Source organism: Dasypus novemcinctus, chromosome 1 (genome assembly GCF_030445035.2).
Source record: "Dasypus novemcinctus isolate mDasNov1 chromosome 1, mDasNov1.1.hap2, whole genome shotgun sequence".
In the NCBI taxonomy this organism is placed as follows: domain Eukaryota; kingdom Metazoa; phylum Chordata; class Mammalia; order Cingulata; family Dasypodidae; genus Dasypus; species Dasypus novemcinctus.
The window spans coordinates 198,915,819-198,921,818 of NC_080673.1; the positions used below are offsets into that span (position 1 = coordinate 198,915,819).

Sequence of the window (6,000 nt, forward strand, 5' to 3'; positions counted from 1 at the left end):
CTAGACAAGGCTGTGTGTGATGGGTTGGTCAGCCTTGGGCTGTGGGTTGAGACGTGGTGCCATCCTGGTGCTGCCACATATGAGATGTTATAAGAGACAGCACTAGAATTTAAGGCAGTTTTAGGAAATAACAAGAGTATTAATTTTACATTCTTTTCCAAAGAGTCCAAAGCTACTTAGATGGGTAAGACAAAGATGAATCACAAGACCTTGGGCACATCCTTTCCTTTTCTTCAGTCTCATTTTCCTGAACAAGAAGAGATTTAAGGTCCATTCCAGGTCCCACATCCTGAGAATGAAGGGAATATTAGCAGGTTTTGGAAGAAGGGGTCCTGCACAGGAAATAAGGAAAATATCTGCAACCATTCTTTCTAAATTCTTATGATCCTGGGTCAATAGTTCTAATCAATCTGAACTGATTTTATATTTGATTAGAGGCACATGGCCTGGGAAAATGGTCCCTAACCTAGTTTCTTAGGTGACCAAGGGTGCCCTGAACAGAATTAAGACCCCAAAGATTCCCTGGAATTGGGTGCAAATTTCATGTTGACCTGTGTGCATACATACACATGTACAGGGAAGTACATACCTTCCTCCCCTCACCTGGGAAGAAGATTCGTGGCATTTATTAGATTTTCAAAGGGACCTAGAACATTCCAAATATTTAAGAAGAACTTCTGTTCTTATGGAAGGTACAAAACATTGAATTCATGAGACCCACATCCTAGGCTAGTTTCTCCCACTAAACATATCTATAAATAGATAGATATAGTATCACTTTGAAGATCCAAATTTTGTGTACTCTCCATTACATTTTGTACTTGAACAGCATGAAGAATTCAATTTAGTCCTTTTCTTTTACTTAAACAATGAAGAAACTGGAAGTCCTCTAGCTAGCTAACTACATGACTTGACTAGCTGCAGATGGTAAACACTACACCCCACCAGGCTCTGAGCTACTTCATGGCAAAGAGCCAAGACTTTTATTTTCTCACACTTGTGTAACATGTAGTAAGCATATCCTATAACTTCAGGTTAATGTAATAAAACACGAAAAAAATAAAATTATACCTATTTTAAATAAGGCCAAATTATCATCATCATTGATTTTCTATCTACAAAAATCAACTACAAAAAATCATTATAGTTGCTGCATTATAAAAGAAGAAACTGAACTTGGAGAGAGACTCAAATATGCACAAGACCATGGCTAGTAAGAAATAGAGACTACGTTTAAAAGTCACATGTTGCATTATTAATCTTTAACTAGTGAGTGATTTTTTTTCATTTTCTTAATTAAATTTACCCAATGTTCATCTTTCCACCTGAAGATTCAGCTCTTGAAGTTTTTTTCAGCTCTATGAATTTCCAACAGTTTAATTCATCTGATTTTTTCCTTTTTATATTTTTCCTCTCAACTACTTTATGGTTTTCATAGCTGTAGTTGCCATTATCTTGCTTTTTAATATGCTGTTCTTAGCTTATTTTCAGTCATTGTATTTTATTTTTATAAAGCACTGGCTGGGGCTTATAGAAGACAGACACTAAAATAAAGGATAATTCATCTGTAGGCACCCAGGCAAACAGTATTGGAAGAGACATAAAGCAAGAGACAGTGAGCTTTTGCCTTCTAATAATCATCTGATTTTCCTCTATATCCTTTTAGATAATAGTCTTCTAAAACTCTTTTTATCCTGAAGAACTCCTCTGGGTGGGTTCTAGAAAGCAGATGTTTTTCCATCAATTATTTGGGTTGGGTTCTAAAGCTGCCTCTATTATGCAAGAGAGAAATAACATTGCTTGACCTCCTTCAGGTTGACTCTCTTCTTCCATGAAAAATGAGGTCTGTAACACCAAAATCAAAAGAATGAAGTAGTTTCCACAGAAGGGGTAAAACTTAGCCAACAAACTCAGGCAGGCAAACTCTTTGTTCTTTAAATCATCTCAAATATGTCTCCTTTCCCAGCTTGGTGGTAAATTTAATCTTGGTTAGGAATATATCTTGCCATCTGCCAGGTGTGTCCTGGAAGTCTGAAGGTTTAATTGGCACTTAGGAAAAGGAAGAAGGACCTTTGACATTCAGACTGTTTTAGTTGCCATGACACCCTCGTTATTTCCACCGTCTATGGATCTTGGAGGTCTGATGATTTCCCTGGAAATCCAGATTCTTGTCTAGCATTTAATGGATGGATCACTTGCCCTTCTCTGAAAAGAACTACCACAGAACAGAGTTGGCGATAATAATGTAGGGATACCACGATCACCATTCTCAGGGTTCTTCTCCTTCTCACGTTCATAAAATTGTCTCTTTCTCTTTCCTTTTCCTCTCTTTCTCTCCCCTGCTCTCCCTCCTTGATCTCAAAGGTTCACCCTTCTTCCCTTCTCTTCCACAGTAGTTTTCAATAAACTTAGACATTTATAAATTACAATTATAATTCATGGGCATTAATTTCTGGGAAGTTCTGATTTTTGCTAGGAAAAAAATTTTCCTGTGAACAGTTGAATTTAGGTCAAGGGAAATATAGGAAAAACAAATACAGATTAGAATATTTTAATCTCTTATCTTGCCACACATATAAAGCGCTGACCACTTAAAATATGAATAATACTTCCTTCTCCAAACTAATCAGTGATTCCTTCATCATGTGCAATAAATACAAATTCTTTAGATGACCAGTCAAGGTCCTCACTTATCCAGAAACCTATAAACTTAAAAGACAAGGAATGTTTTAGTTTTCTTGGCTACTCAAGCAAATACCAATCATTTGGTTGACAATGCAAACTTATTAGCTCACAGATTTGAGACTAAGAAAAAAGTTTAAATAAAGGTGTCATCAAGGTGATTTCCTCCCTGAAGACTGGTGGTCTGAGGCTGGCTCTTGGGGATCCTTGGTACTTAGCTTCTCACATGGGAAGGCACATGGTGGCATCTTCAGTTCTCACCCTTCTCTTCCAGGTTTCTTTGATTTTCAGCTTCTGGCTGCCCCCTCTATGGCTTTCTCTCTGTCTGAATTTCATTCAGTTTAAAGGAATCCAGTAACAGGATTAAGACCCATCCTGACTGAAATGAGCCATACCCCAGGTGAAGTAACTTCATCAAAAAGTCCTATATACAATGGTTTCACACCCAGAAGAATGGATTAGGTTTAAGACCATGGTGGGTTTTTTTGGGAGTACATAAGACTCCAAACCATCATAGGGGATTTTCCTCCATACACCCAAAATATACTAGTGATACAAGGACAGAATGACCACAATAACACACTAACTTATAAAGGTAAATTTGAGGGACACAGCAGTCACTGAACTATAGCAATTTTTAAATCCTCCTGGGCAAACAGTGTGATGGGACACTGTCTTAGGGTCGGGAATATTACTTGAATAAATCCTGTTTCTCCACAGAGCATTGTTCTTCTGATTCTTAGATCCAAACTTTGTGATATCTTTTCTTTTCATTACCCCCTTGATCACATTTAAAAGAAGCATTGGAGACTACACCCTCCAAGGGGCATACACAGCTTTCTCAACAAGCTTCCTGACCACACAACATTGCAGCCAACATCAAGAAGGTATTCAGATATCCTGCCTGACATACATGCCCTTGAGTAGTACCCTCCCATATGGTCACAGTAATACAGTAGAAATGATACTTGGTCACTTCTAAGGCCATCTCCTAGAAAATATTTTGGTTCTTGGCTTGTTCTCTTTGATCACTTCCTCTGGGAGAAGCCAGCTCCCACGCTGTGAGAATATATAAAGCAGACCCATGGAGAAGCCCATGTGACAAGGAACATTGTGGCAATAGCATGCCAATAGCATGGTGACCTAGCCATCCCAGTAAAGCCTTCAGATGACTGCAAGCAAATTCTATATTGGTCAGCTTTGTGACAATACTTCATAACTTGAAGACTGAGGCACAGACTGTGAGTTAGTCAGTCATAAACCAAGGAGCACTAAGGAGTGCCAGGGGAGAGGGAAGAAAAAGATTCTTTTCTATAGGCTTCATAGGAATGGCCCTGCTGAGACCTTGGTTTCATCCTTCTATCTCCAGAACTGTGAGACAAGACATTTCTGTTGTTTAAAGTCACTGAATTTGTGACAATTTGTTATGGCAGCCCTAGGAAACTATGGCATGCATTATTAGAAATTTTGTCACCTCAAAGTGCAAATGCAGCACCCTGAATGCTGACTCCAATGCTTCACAGAGGCATGGAGCTGGAGAGAGCTCCTTCTACTTTGTCAAATGTAAAGCAGCAAATTCCCCTGAGCTTCCAAACCCTCCAAGTCATCAGGTATTGCAGAGTATCACGTGAAACTCAGCACAGGACACCCAGTTCTGTAGTTCTTTTGCATTGCACAAAAAGAAGCATCTGTCCCAGTACATTCAGGGCTACCGGTTGTACATACAAATTCCAGTGCCAGCAACAGGAGGCTTGGCACTCCCTCCATTTGCACAGCTTTGGTTGGCTGTGTCTTAGGAATCCCCAGGGCCAGGATAGTCTTTGTTCTCTGCCAGTATTTGGTCCTTGCACTCCTAGACCTGCAGCTGGTTCAGAGGACCTAGGGGAGAAAGTCCCATTAATGGACTCTCATGCACGTCCTGGCTGGCAATGAGACACAGGCAACACTTCCCATGACTGAGAGCCTCTCAGGAGCCAGTGAAGGTCTACTCTTCTATGTTAGGGATTGAGGGGACTCAACAAATAGCATCAACTTATCTAGCTTGAGTTTTTAACCCATCAAGAGGCATTTGAAAGCAGATGCGAGAACAAAATGTCACATTTATAACAAGTAATTATCATACTGGTAAACGTGGCTTATATCTGAAACCCAGAATTAGACAGACTCACCCAGTAGTCCCAGGTTATTCTGGACCAAAGCAAGCTTCCCACGGCAAGGCAGAAGCTGCACTGTCTGGAAGAATTCTAAAGTATGAATGCTCACTGCAGGAACTCATTCCAAGCAATAGAAAGAATGAAGGAGTGGAGACCCACTGGCTGTCCCACGGAGGCCCAACCCTAACCCAACCACTAAGTTGACTCTACAGCAGAAAACAAGGCTTGGAGTGTGTAGTATGCTAAACAGGGAAGAGCAAGAGCTGACAGGCCTGGTACATGCTGTTTTTCCTTTGACCCCCAGCACAAGAATTATGCCATCCCTCCTTACCAGGAGAAGACATAAAGGAGGTAGAGAGAGGCCAGAGTGTTGAACTCACAATACTCCTTTCCAATTGTATGGGAAAGGGGATGAGAAAGACATTTTCCTTGCCCCAAAAGTAAGGATTGCTCAAGTGCTTTCTCAATGAAAACACTTAGAGATGGGGGTGAGGAAACCAAGATTCCCATCTACAATCACTGCGCCCACGCTAGACCTCAATTTTTCCTTATTTATGGTTTGTTCCAACATTTATAGAGTATTTCTCTTTGGTCACATACAGTAACAAAAGAACTTGAGCAAAAGATGGGTATAGTTCAGTGCTTTACCTAGGAACACTGGAGAAGAGATGGCCATGTGAGTGCTGTGATTTCTAAAAATCCCTTTAACCTTCTGAAATTCTAAGTTTAATGTAACAGCCATCGTAGTATGGCATAGCATATATAAGTCAAGGAAAGATAGTATGAGAACATCTCACTAAAGAGGTGGGTTTTCCTTTGTAATTACTAAAGATTTGGGGGGAAATCCTTTGTGACAATGCAAATATCCTGCTTCTGCTTAAACTCTAGCCCACCCATTTTAGTATCCACTGGTAGATTTGGCTTGTGGCAGTTTTATGTGTTGTGTCCTAATGGTGTTTTTAAATTTCTTGTATTCCTTCTATATTTGTTGATTGGAACTTTTCTGTAAGGAACAGTTGTCTCTTCTGCATTTATATTTTTAATTATGATATTTAGGATAAGTACAGATTTAGAATTTAAAGGTGTAAATCATGTTAAAATGACTGCAAATACCATCATCGAAGCAAAAGGAAAACTAACTTTTATCAGAAAATAGAATGAATTT

General features: G+C 39.6%; 1 long non-coding RNA gene across 1 annotated transcript in view; it reads right to left on the bottom strand.

The window, feature by feature from the left end:
• The window catches only part of LOC111765037 (uncharacterized), a 46,884-nt gene extending 41,956 nt beyond the window's left edge, over positions 1-4,928 (bottom strand). The window contains exon 1 of the long non-coding RNA XR_002797499.2: positions 4,851-4,928. This is a non-coding gene — a long non-coding RNA (uncharacterized lncRNA). The remainder of the gene's footprint in view (positions 1-4,850) is intronic.
• Between the last annotated feature and the right edge of the window lie 1,072 nt (positions 4,929-6,000).